We start from the raw sequence: 12,689 nt of genomic DNA, 5'->3' as shown, positions 1-12,689 counted from the left end.
TTCTCACCAGTGGGGAGCATTCTCACCTGTGGGGAGCATATTACCTATGGGGAGCATTCTCACCAGTGGGGAGTATTCTCACCTGTGGGAGCATCTCACCTCGGGGGAGCATTCTCACCAGTGAGGAGCATCTACCAATGGGGAGAATTCTCACCTATGGGGTGCATTCTCACCTGTGGGAGCATTCTCACCTGTCGGGAGCATCTCACCTTAGGGGAGCATTCTCATGCTGCACACTCCTCAGACAGACTTTAAGCCCTGGTGCTGCCAGCACTCTCCCTCCCACCATATCTCTGTTTAGTAGAGATAGTAAAGAGTAGAGTAGAGTAGAACCCTGCTGGTTCTACTCCTATTCCACATGGGTGGGAACATTTCTGCAGGGACCCCCAGCTGATACTTTTTCAAATTCTGTGACCCAATACTTTTCTTTCCAGCTCCCTCTGAGAAGTCCCCAGGGAAGAATGTGATTGCACCCCCACCATCACAGCCCCACCTCTAGGCCTTTACTGTGATCAGCACACTAGAGTATTCTCATTGGCCCAGACCAGGGCACACGCTCAACCCTGAAGTGGGCCATGGGGTGGGTGGACCTGGGGGCTGGAGTTCCTCAAAGGAAGCTGAGTGCTGTTACTAGGAGACAGAAAAAAGACACAGGTCAGACGAAAACAACAAATGTCTATCTCAGGAACTTCCCCTTGGAAGTGAAACTCCAAGAAATAAGAAGGCTATAACATAGCACCTCATAAAGTGAAGATGAAAAGCAGGTGTCTGGGCCTCCGAGCCAGGTATTGGGAGTCTTATGTAGTGAGGTGCTTTTCCAGAAAGTCGGAGAGCCTGCCTGGTGCATGTTGACAGTTCCCCTTGTTTAGGGTGGTCCCATCCAAAGAGATGGGCTCTTGCTTCTCACACACGAATGTGCTGCTCATCCATCAGGAGATGTAGGGAGAGGAATTGTATTAGACTTCTCAGTTGCTAATGATTGAAACCACTCAAACTGTCTCATGCCAAAAGAAAAGGAAGGGCACTTATTTATCAACTAAAAATCCCAAGAGTATATAGCTTCAGGCACAGTTGGATCCAGGAGGTCAGGTAGTGACAACTGGAATCTCCCCCTTCTATCTCTTATCTCTACTTTCAGACCTTCCTCCCAGATGGTGACAAAACAACACCCTTACCAGGGTTAGCTCCTATCCTCAAAATCACCCCCATAGAAAGATCTTCTCTTTCATGATTGTTCCAACAAAATCCTACGGTTAACTCTAATTTTCCTGACATGGGCCATGCCCATCCCTGAACCAATCACCGGAATGTGCTGAGTAGGGTCATAGGAGTACTCTGGACCAATTGCTGCCACTCTGCTTAACCAGACCTGGGTCACACGCCCATCCTTGTTCCTGCTTGTGTCACACTCCAAGGGGAGGTGTTGACTCTTCTAAGAACAACAGTCTCTGCTAGACCATCATCTGCTTGTGGACAGTGGTGACATCCATCACAACCAAACTGGTGGAGGGTCTGGCCCAAGAAAGGCTGGTGATTTCTTCACGACTAGGCAGGTGCATGGATTGTCAGAAACATCTCTGAATTGGGGGACAGGGTGACTTTGGAGAAAGCTGGAGCCACCCAAAGCCAGACACTTCACAAGGGGCAAGACAGAGATTCTTCATTTTGTCTCTTCATGATTTGCTGTCAGAAATAACAATGAGCGTTGCCTTTTTTTATTCTGCTGATTTTTTTTCCAAGTGCCCATAGAGTGCCTGGGCACATGTATGAGGGAGGTGACTGAATGAAACAAGCCAGTCCCTGCCCTCTGGGCTAGCTCCCAGTGGAGGAGGTGGCTGACCAGTGATAAATGGATAAAGGGAGGGGAGGGCAGGCAGGGAGGCCTTCCTGGAGCAGGCTGGAGAGATGCAATTCAGCTCAGGCTGCTGCAGTAAGGACCACACATGGGCTTAGATAACAGACATTATCGTCTTACAGTTCTGGAGGCTGCAAGATCCACACTGGGGTGTCACAGGGCTGGGTCTCTGTGGCCGCCCTCCTTGGCTGTGGACGGCCATCTCCTCCCTCACATGATCTGCCTTCTGGGCATGTCTGTTTCTGTATTTAAATTTCCCCCTTTTGGCTCGGCGCCTATGGCTCAACCAGCTAAGGCGCCAGCCACATACACCTAAGGTGGCGGGTTCGAACCCCCAGCCCGGACGCGCCAAACAACAATGACGGCTGCAACCAAAAAAATAGCCGGGCGTTGTGGCGAGCGCCTGTGGTCCCAGCTACTTGGGAGGTGGAGGCAGGAGACTCGCTTGAGCCCAGGAGTTGGAGGTTGCTGTGAGCTGTAATGCCACGGCACTCTGCCCAGGGGGACAACTTGAGGCTCTGTCTCAAAAAATAAAATAAAATAAAATAAAATAATAAATTTCCCCCTTTTAATAGGTCCTATGTCCAAATAAAGTCACTGAGGAAATGGGGGACATGATTCAGCCCATCACAGGAGGACTTTCTGAAGGGGGACATCAGAATTGAGGGCTAGGTAGTAAGGTGGAGCCAGCGCCCTGTGTGATCTGGGGCAGGGACTGCAAAACCCTGGGGGTGGGTGCCACGTGGCTTGTGTCACTGCCTGCAGAGGGGCGGGCGAGAGAGTTGGAACCTGACTTGGATGAGGATGGGTCCAGAGAGGGTACGCAGGCAGGGAGCCCTGGACACCCTCCCTCCCGTGTACCCTGAGTTCTGCCAAGCCTCACCCCACATGCCTCAGACCCACCTGCTCCTCTCCAGGGATCCACTATCCAACCCAGCCCAGTGTCACCCCTGGACAGCCATCCTGGCCTCCTAACTGGTGTCTCCTCCTAACAGTGCCAGGATGGGGTTTTCAACACCCAGACCTCTCACCTTCCCCGCTCACAACCCTTCCATGGCCTCAGTGCCATGCCTGTCACAGGCCTGAGTGACCCGGCCCCTCCCTGTCCTCCACTACAGCCTCCCTCCTATCCCTTGAGCCCCCCTCCTCAGGCTCTTCGGACATATGACCCCTTCTACTGCCCCCAAACCCACATCCATCCAATCTACGGCCCGTGGCCCGCCTAGGACATTTATCCAGCCCACTGGGTATTTTTGCCACCGCTGCCTGTACTGCTGAGCAGCCAACTCGTCCCGGGGCCCGCGGTCTGGCCCTCCAACAGTCTGAGGGACAATGAACTGGCCCCCTGTTTAAAAAGTTTGAGGACCCCTGCTTTAGGGGAAGGTGAGCTCCATGAGGTTCTGTTGCTAAGGACAGCAGCTGGCTCAATAATTTACTCATCAGGGGGACTAAGGAACCAAGTCAGCAGCTGAGGCCAGCAGGGCCTTGGAGGTCCCAGGGATGGGCGTCCTCTTCTGCTCAGACACTCCTGTTACACCTGCCCTCGCCCCAGCTCCCTGCTCTGTAAAGGCGGGTGGGTCCCCATATTCAGGTTGGTGGGTCCCCATATTCAGGTTGGGACTCACAGAGGATCCCCGCAGAACGTCCCCCACCCCCGACTCTGCATGATTTATTTTCGGCTCTTCCTCCGTGCCCCCCCTTCTCAAGCTCTTCTTCCTACTGTTGTTCTCTTGTTTTTACACGCTGGTCTCCATTTCCTGCGAGGCTTCTTCACTCAGGAAACACCACGTAGCAAAGGAAGCCCCTGTGTGAGAACCTCCTAGACCTCCAGGGTGGGTACAGTACAGCACCGAGGTCTGGCAGTCAAACCGCCCTGGCAGGCCTGGCCAGCTCCAGGGGGCCTGTCTGCCCTCAGCTTCCTAAGCTTTCCAAGGCCCTGAGCTCAGAGGATAGGAAGCAGGGAAACAAACACCAGTGACATTTTCCATCTATTTCAGAAAGAGCTGAGCCCAGGTTAGTATGACAGCCTTTTGATATGTCTCCTTGGCTTTGATGTGACACCTTGAAGTGTCCCTTGGTTACAGTCTCAAGTTGTCTGCTCAGGCTAACCGGTGGTTGCTGTGAAGGTATTTTGTAGATGTACTGAAGTTTGTAATCAGTTGACTTTAAGTGAGGGAGATTATTTGGGATGGCCTTAAGAGCAAGGCCAAGGTTCTTGTATAAGAGAGAAGAAATTCTGCCTGTGGACATTGCTTCAGGTCTGGAGAGCTGCAGCAGTGCCATAAGTGCCAGCCTCCTGTGGACCTCAGGCTCACTTAGAAACAGCCAGCCATGGGGGAATCAGCCCTACAGCCACAAGAAACTGGATTCTCCCAACACTCAAATGAGCTTGGGAGCAGATTATCACTTGGAGCCTCTGGATCAGCCCAATAATCACAGAGGCCACTTCTTGTAAGAAAGCTCTGGAGACAGAGCCACAGCTACGGACGTGGATAGAGGTGACTGTCCCCCACTGGTCCTGCTTCTCTGGTTGTGCCCTGACTCACACAGGGCCTGAGGCAGGAGGGGCAGAATAATGTAGGAACTGAGAAATTTTGCCACGGCAGCAAAATCACCGAGGCGAGGGCAGGTGCAACAGGAGTGTCTGAGCAGAAGAGGACGCCCATCCCTGGGACCTCCAAGGCCCTGCTGGCCTCAGCTGCTGACTTGGTTCCTTAGTCCCCCTGATGAGTAAATTATTGAGCCAGCTGCTGTCCTTAGCAACAGAACCTCATGGAGCTCACCTTCCCCTAGAGCAGGGGTCCTCAAACTTTTTAAACAGGGGGCCAGTTCATTGTCCCTCAGACTGTTGGAGGGCCAGACTGCGGGCCTCGGGACGAGTTGGCTGCTAAGCAGTACAGGCAGCGGTGGCAAAAACATCCAGCGGGCTGGATCTTGTCTCTAAGTACAAGATTGCTGCCATGGCCCCAGACATCATTGCTACTCCTCCTTGGACTTCCTTTTTCCCAGAGGTCCTCCTGGGAGACTTCCCCCACCTCTCATTGGCCAGAATCACACCATATGCTTTGTCCTAAACCAATCTCTGGTAAAGGAAAGGAACCAATCAAATCTCTGTGTAAACAGATGGCCACTTGGTGCCTGGTGTCATAATGGAAATTGTACTACCAGTGCAGATTGTCTATGACTGGAAGGTTGTATTTGGTTTCTTTTTTTTTTTTTTTTAATATAAATCACTGTTTTTTTTATTTTTTAACTTAATTTTAGTAAATCATAATTTTATACATTTATGGGGTACAATGTGATGATTCGATATACAATGTGGATGCTTAAATCAAACTGACTAACATAACCATCACCTCACTTACTTGTTTTTTGTGGTAAGACTTTTATAATAAACACTTAGTTATTTTGAAATGTACCCTTGGGTAGTTCCTGTGGCTCAAAGGGCTAAGGCCGCAGTCCCATATGCCAGAGGTGGTGGGTTCAAACCCAGCCCTGGCCAAAAAAAAAAAAAAATGAAATGTACCCTTGCATTGTGCGCATTAGGTGAGATACCACAAAATACCTTCCCTCTCTCCTCTCCTCTCCCTCCTCTTCCCTCCTTCTTTCTGGACTATATTTGTGTTTTATCATTTGTATAAATGTTAAGTGATTATATATTGGTTTCATAATAGTATTGAGTACACTGGATACTTTTTTCCCCCATTCTTGAGATACTTTACTAAGAAGAATGTGTTCCAGGTCCATCCAGGTAAACATAAAAGATGTAAAGTCTCCACCTTTTATGGCTGCATAGTATTCCATGGTGTACGTATACCACAATTTGTTAATCCATTCATGGGTTGATGACCGTGACTTGGGCTGCTTCCATGACTTGGCAATTATGAACTGGGCTGCAATAAACATTCTGGTACAAATGTCTTTGTTGTAAAATGATTTTTGTTCATCTGGGTAGATACCTAGTAATGGAATTGCAGGACCTAATGGTAGGTCAACTTTCACTTCCTTGAGAATTCTCCACACTTCTTTCCAAAAAGGCCGTATTAGTGCAATCCCACCAGCAGTGTAGAAATGTTCCCTTTTCTCCACATCCATGCCAACATCTGCAGTTTTGAGCTTTTGTGATGTGGGCTAATATTACTGGAGTTAAGTGATATCTCAAAGTGGTTATGATTTGCATTTCTCTGATGATTAAAGATCATGAGCATTTTTTCACGTATTTGTTGGCCATTCACCTGTCATCATCACAGAAGTTTCTGTTCAAGTCTCTTGCCCACAAAGAAATGGGATTGTTTGTTCTTTTATTATTGATTAATTTTAGTTCTCTATAGATTCTAGTTATCAAACCTTTGTTAAGATCATAACTTGAAAAAATCTTCTCTCATTCTGAAGGCTGTTTGCTTTACTTGTAGTGCCCTTAGCTGTGCAGAAGCCTTTTAGCTTGATGAGGTCCCAGTAATGTATTTTGGTGTTGCTTCAAATGCCATGGCAGTCCTCCTCATAAAATATTTTCCCAGGCCAATATCTTCAATTGTTTTCCCTGCACTCTCTTCTAGTATTTTTATAATTTCATGTCTTAAGTTTAAATCTTTTATACAGTGAGAATCAATTTTTGCTAGTGGTGAAAACTGAGGGTCCAGTTTCAGTCTTCTGTAGATGGCTAGCCAGTTCTCCCAGCACCATTTGTTAAATAGGGAATCTTTTCCCCCAATGTATGTTTTTCTTTGATAGGCTTATCAAAGATCAAATGACGATATGTGGTCATATTCTCTATTTTATCTATGTTCTCTATTCTGTCCCATATATCTACATCTCTATTTTTGTGCCAGCACCATGCTGTTCTGATCACTATAGATTTGTGGTATAATCTGAAGTTGGATAACATGATGCCTCCTGATTTGTTTTTATTTCTAAGTAATATATTGGCTATTCGAGGTTTTTTCTGATTCCATATAAAATGAAGTACTATTTTTTCAAGTTCTTTAAAGTATGACGTTGGTGCTTTGATAGGGATTGCATTAAATCCGTAGATCGCTTTGGGTAGTATGGACATTTTAACAATGTTGATTCTTCTCAGCATGGTATGTTTTCCCATTTGTTAACAACTTCACCTATTTCTTTTCTCAGGGTTTCACAATTCTTATTATAGAGATCTTTAATGTCCTTTGTTAGATAAATTCCCAGGTATTTCATCTTCTTTGGCACTATTGTAAAAAAAATAGACTCCTTGACTATATTTTCAGCTTGGCATATATAAAAGCTACTGATTTGTAAGTATTGATTTTGTGTCCTGAGACACTGCTATATTCCTTGATCACTTCTAAGAGCTTTGTAGTTGAGTCTCTGGGGTTTTCCAAGTATAAAACCCAGGTATCTTGTCATCTGTGAGGAGTTAGCATTTGACCTCTTCTGACCCCATTTGAATACCCTTGATCACCTTCTCTTGCTTGACTGTGATGGCTAGGACTTCCATTACTATGTTGAATAGCAGTAGTGACAATGGGCACCCTTGTTTAGTTCCAGATCTGAGTAGAAATGTTTGCCATTTTACTCCATTGAATATGATATTGGCTGTGGATTTGCTGTAGATGGCCTCTATCAGTTTAAGAAATGTCCCATCAGCTCCACGCCTGTGGCTCAAGTGGCTAAGGCACCAGCCACACACACCTAAGGTGGCGGGTTCAAATCCAGCCTGGGCCTGCCAAACAACAATGATGGCTGCAACCAAAAAATAGCCAGGCATTGTGGTGGGCACCTGTGATCCCAGCTACTTGGGAGGCTGAGGCAAGAGACTCGCTTGAGCCCAGGAGTTGGAGGTTGCTGTGAGCTGTGATGCCATGGCACTCTACCCAGGGGGACAGCTTAAGGCTCTGTCTCAAAAAAAAAATAAAAAATAAAAATAAATTAAAAAAAGAAGAAATGTCCCATCTAAGCCTGTTTTCTTAAGTGTTGTAATCATGAAGGGATTCTGGATATTATCAAAAGCTTTTTCTTCATCAAATGATAGAATCATATGGTCTTTGTTTTTTATTTTATTTATGTGGTGTATTATATTTATAGATTTATGTATATTTAACCAATCTTGTATTCCTAGGATAAAACCAACTTGATCGTGGTGTATAATTTTTTTAATGTATTATTGAATTCTGTTTGCTAGGATCTTATTGAACATTTTTGCATCAATATTCATTAATGATATTGGTCTGTACTTTTCTTACTTTGTTGAGTCCTTTCTTTATTTGGGGATCAAGGTGACATTTGCTTCATAGAATGTGTTGGGGAGGATTCTTTCTTTTTGTATGTTTTGGAAAAGGTTATGTAATATAGGTACTAGTTCCTCTTTGAAGGTTTGGTCAAATTCTGATGTGAAGCCATCTGGTCCCAGACTTTTCTTTTGGGGGAGATTTTGTATAGTAGCTGCTATTTCAGTGCTTGATATAGGTCTATTCAAAATTTCTAATTCTTTCTAATTGAGTCTAGGAAGGTGGCATGCTTCCAGGTATTGGTCCATTTCCTCCAGATTTTCATATTTCTGAGAATAGAGTTTTTTGTAGTAATCATTAAGGATTTTTTTTAAATTTCTGTTATATCTGTTGTTATTTCTCCTTTATCATTTCTAATTGATGTTATTAGAGATTTTACTATTTTGTTTCTGGTTAGGCTAGCCAAAGGTTTATAAATTTTATTAATCTTTTCAAAGAACCAACTTTTTGTTTCATTGATCTTCTAAATGATTCTTTTGTTTTCAATTGCACTTAATTCTGCTCTAATTTTGGTTATTTCTTTTCTTTTGCTGGGTTTGGAGTTGTTCTTCCTTTTCCAGTTGCTTGAGATGACCCATTAGGTTGTTGGCTACCTCTCTTTCTGTTTTCTCGATGAAGGCTTCTAATGCTAGAAATTTCCCTCTTAGGATTGCCTTTGCAGTATCCCACAGGTTTTGATAATTTCTGTCTTCATTATCATTTTGTTCCAAAAATTTGATGATTTCCTTCTTCATTTTGTCTTTGACACAGCTATCATTAAGCCTAAGGTTATTTCATTTCCATGAATTTGTTAGAGTGTGAAGACTTCTGTTGCTGTTCATTTCAACTTTTATTCTGTGAAGTTTTGAGAAGATACAAGGAATAATTTCTTTTTTTTCTTTTCAAGGAATAATATCTATTCTTTTAAATATGTTGAGGTTAGACTTGTGTCCTAAGATACGATCAATTTTGGAGGATGGTTAGGAGGCTGATGAGAAGAATATGTATTCAATTTTATTAGGATGAAATGTTCTGTAGATGTCTGTTAAGTTCATTTGTTCCCGGGTCAAGTTTATTTAAGTCCATTATTTCTTTTTTTAGTGTCTTCCTGGAGGATCTATCCAGAATAGACAAAGGTGTGTTAAAATCTCCAACTATTATAGTGAAGGAAGATGTCAAATTGTTCATATCCATTAGGGTTTGCTTTATAAATTAAGGAGCTTTCAGGTAGGGCACATAAATGTTAATTATTGAAATCTCTTCATGTTGAGTGTTTCCCTTGACAAATATGTTGTGTCCATCCTTATCTTTGTTGGTTTAAATCCTATTGTATCTACAAATAAAATTGCAACTCCTGCTTTTTTTCTGATTGCCATTTGCATGTATTATAGATGTCCATCTCTTCACCTTGAGTCTTCTTTTATCCTTTGAGGTAAGATGAGTCTCTCATAGGCAACAGATATCTGACTTGAGTTTTGTATCCAGTCAGCCAACCTGTGCCTCTTTAGAAGACAATTTAAACCATTCACGTTAATTGAGAGAATTGATAGGGATGGTAGTATTTTGGCCATCATGTTTTTCAAAGGTCCAGTGCATATCTTTAATCTTTTCACCATTGTGGAAGTTAGGTTTTGTTCAATAAATTCTGGGTGAGTTTACTTTGGTGGTAGACTATTGTGCTGGCCATTATGGAAAATGATTCTGAGTATTTCCTGGAGAGTTGGTTTAGTTATGGCAAATTTCCTCAATGTATGTCAGTAAAGTATTTGATTTCTCCATCACAAATGAAACTCAGTTTAGCTTGAAACAGGGTCCTGGGCTGAAAGTTGTTTTGTTTTAGAATAATGAAGGTCAATGACCATCCTCTTCTGGCTTGAAAAGTTTGGATCGAAAGATCTGCAGTCATTTTTTTTTTTTTTTTTGAGACAGGGTCTCAAGCTGTCACTATGGGTAGAGTGCCATGGCATCATGGCTCACAGCAACCTCAAACTCTTGGGCTGAAGCAATTCTCTTGCCTTGGCCTCCCAAGTAGCTAGTGCTACAGGAACCCACCACACACCTGGCTATTTTGTTGTTGTTGTTGCAGTTATCATTGTTTTAGTTGTCCTGGTCCAGGTTTGAACCCTCTAGCCTCAGTGTATGTGGCCAGCGCCCTACCCACTGAGCTACAGGTGCCGCCCTGCAGTCATTCTAATATTTCTCCCTTTGTCGGTAATGCTTTTCTTTTTTCTTTCTTTCTTTCTTTTTTTTTTCTTAAGACAGAGCCTCAAGCTGTTGCCCTGGGTAGAGTGCCATGGCATCATAGCTCACAGCAACCTCCAACTCCTGGGCTTAAGTGAATCTCCTGTCTCCACCTCCCAAGTAGCTGGGACTACAGGTGCCTGCCACAACGCCCAGCTATTTTTTTGCTTGCAGCCGGCATTATTGTTCGGTAGGCCCAGGTTGGATTTGAACCTGCTCACTCAGGTGTGTGTGCCTGGTGCCTTAGCCACTAGAGCCACAGGCACCGAGCTAGTAATGCTTTTCTTATGTCTGGCTACTTGCAGGACTTTCTTCTTCATATTAACTTTGGCAAAGTTGGCCATTTTGCCAGAGCCTGCAACTGAGTGGGAGTTAAGTCAAGTGGCCGTTGTTGCCGATTCCTTTCTCCTCCCTATGGTCCAGCCAGCAGGTTAATTCAGCCATCAGCCCTCAAGCCAAGACTTGTCTCTTATTTAGTTCTGGGGGAGCACCTGACTGACATGAGTGATGTAGAGAACAACTTTGAAGGCAAAACTAAAAAGAACTTGAGGAAAGGAAATATAATTGTCTAAATTCTGTTATAAGTAACCCAAGGTGAAACTCAGTGATAGAATGTTGGCTGCCTTTTTAGTAAGTGTTCTTGAGGAAGAGGGAATTTGGAGTTTAATCTGAGGTAACTGACCCTTCAAATATGAGTAAAAGTTAATGTTTATGAATAAATTGAAGTTTTTTTTCCAAGAATGTAGAAATTAAATCAAGATTTTTAAAAAGACTAATTAAGAGAGTCTTGGCTCTAGCTCACTGGTTAGGGTCCAGCCACATACACCAGGACTGTCGGGGTCAAACCCACCCCAAGCCTGCTAAACAATAATGACAACTACAACAACAACAACAATATATAGCCAGGCATTGTGGCAGGCACCTGTTGTCCCAGCTACTTGGGAGGCTGAAGCAAGAGAATCACTTAAGCCCAAGAGTTTGAGGTTGCTGTGAGCTGTAACACCACAGCACTTTACCTAGGGTGACATAGTGAGACTCTATCTCAAAAAAAAAAAAAAAGTAGAAAAAGAAAGAAAGAAAAAAAAAAGAATCTCACTCTCAGTCAAAATCTCCAGCGGGAACTCCTGCTTATGTAAAATCAGAGAGCAGGTCAGGATCTCTTAGTCCATCAAGGCGAAACACGCTGAATCCCATTCTTAATCATGATCAAAATCCAGGTCAAGGCCAAGGAGGCATTCTTATAGATGTTACACTTGGTCCAGATCCCACTCTCACTGTCATAGGAGATGATCTCGGAGTAGGTCATATACACTAGAGTACTGGTGGCAAAGGAACTAAAGTCATTCTCCAGTGTCTAATCGGAGAAGACCTACAGGCAGCAGGGCAAATCCAGATCCAAACACATGTCTTGGAGTATTTGGCCTCAGTTTGTATACAATAGAGAGAGATCTTCATGAAGTATTTTTTTGATATGGACCATTGAGTGATGTCAATGTGGTTTATGATCAGCGAACGGGATGATTTTGAAAATTTGCTTTTGGGCTTGGCACCTGTGGCTCAAGTGGCTAAGGCAGCAGCCACATACACCTAAGGTGGTGGATTCGAATCCAGCCTGGGCCCACCAAAACAACAATGATGGCTACAACCAAAAAATAGCCAGGCGTTGTGGTGGGCGCCTGTGGTCCCAGCTACCTGGGAGGCTGACGCAAGAGACTCGCTTGAGCCCAGGAGTTGGAGGTTGCTGTGAGCTGTGATGCTACAGCACTCTACCCAGGGGGATAGCTTGAGGCTCTGTCTCAAAAATAAAAAAAGAAAGAAAATTTGCTTTTGTATATTTTGAGAAACTGATTCAAAAGAGTCAATGAAAAGGGAAAATGGAATGGAGCTGGATGGCAGAAGAATTCATATGGATTATTTTAGCACTAAGAGAATGCATACACCTACACCTGGCATCTACATGGGAAGACCAACTCATAGTGGTGGTGGCGGTGATGGTGGAGGTGGCAGCAGCATTGGAGGTGGTGGTAGAAATCTGAGATTCTTACTATGACAGAGGATATGATCATGGGTATGAAGACAATGATTATCAGTACAGAAGAAGATCATCTTCTCCTTACTATAGGTGATGCAGATCATGATCAAGATCTCATTCCTAGGCTCAGCACCTGTGGCTCAAGTGGCTACACCTAAGGTGGCAGGTTCAAATCCAGCCCGGGCCCGCCAAACAACAATAATGGCTGCAACCAAAAAATAGCTGGGCGTTGTGGCGGGCGCCTGTGGTCCCAGCTACTTGGGAGGCTGAGGCAGGAGACTCGCTTGAGCCCAGGAGTTGGAGATTGCTGTGAGCAGTG

At 44.3% G+C, this 12,689-nt stretch overlaps 1 protein-coding gene and 1 pseudogene across 1 annotated transcript in view; both read left to right on the top strand.

Annotated features, from left to right (window-relative positions):
- The window catches only part of EFCC1 (EF-hand and coiled-coil domain containing 1), a 52,645-nt gene that overhangs the window by 13,065 nt on the left and 26,891 nt on the right, over window positions 1-12,689 (top strand). The window lies entirely within an intron of this gene.
- On the top strand, window positions 10,839-12,494 carry LOC105887657 (annotated as a pseudogene).

This window comes from Otolemur garnettii, unplaced genomic scaffold (genome assembly GCF_000181295.1).
Source record: "Otolemur garnettii isolate 467f Iridium unplaced genomic scaffold, OtoGar3 scaffold00101, whole genome shotgun sequence".
NCBI classification, from domain to species: Eukaryota; Metazoa; Chordata; class Mammalia; order Primates; family Galagidae; genus Otolemur; species Otolemur garnettii.
The sequence above is the reverse complement of the archived record's forward strand: the minus strand, read 5'-3'. Positions and strand labels throughout refer to the sequence as shown.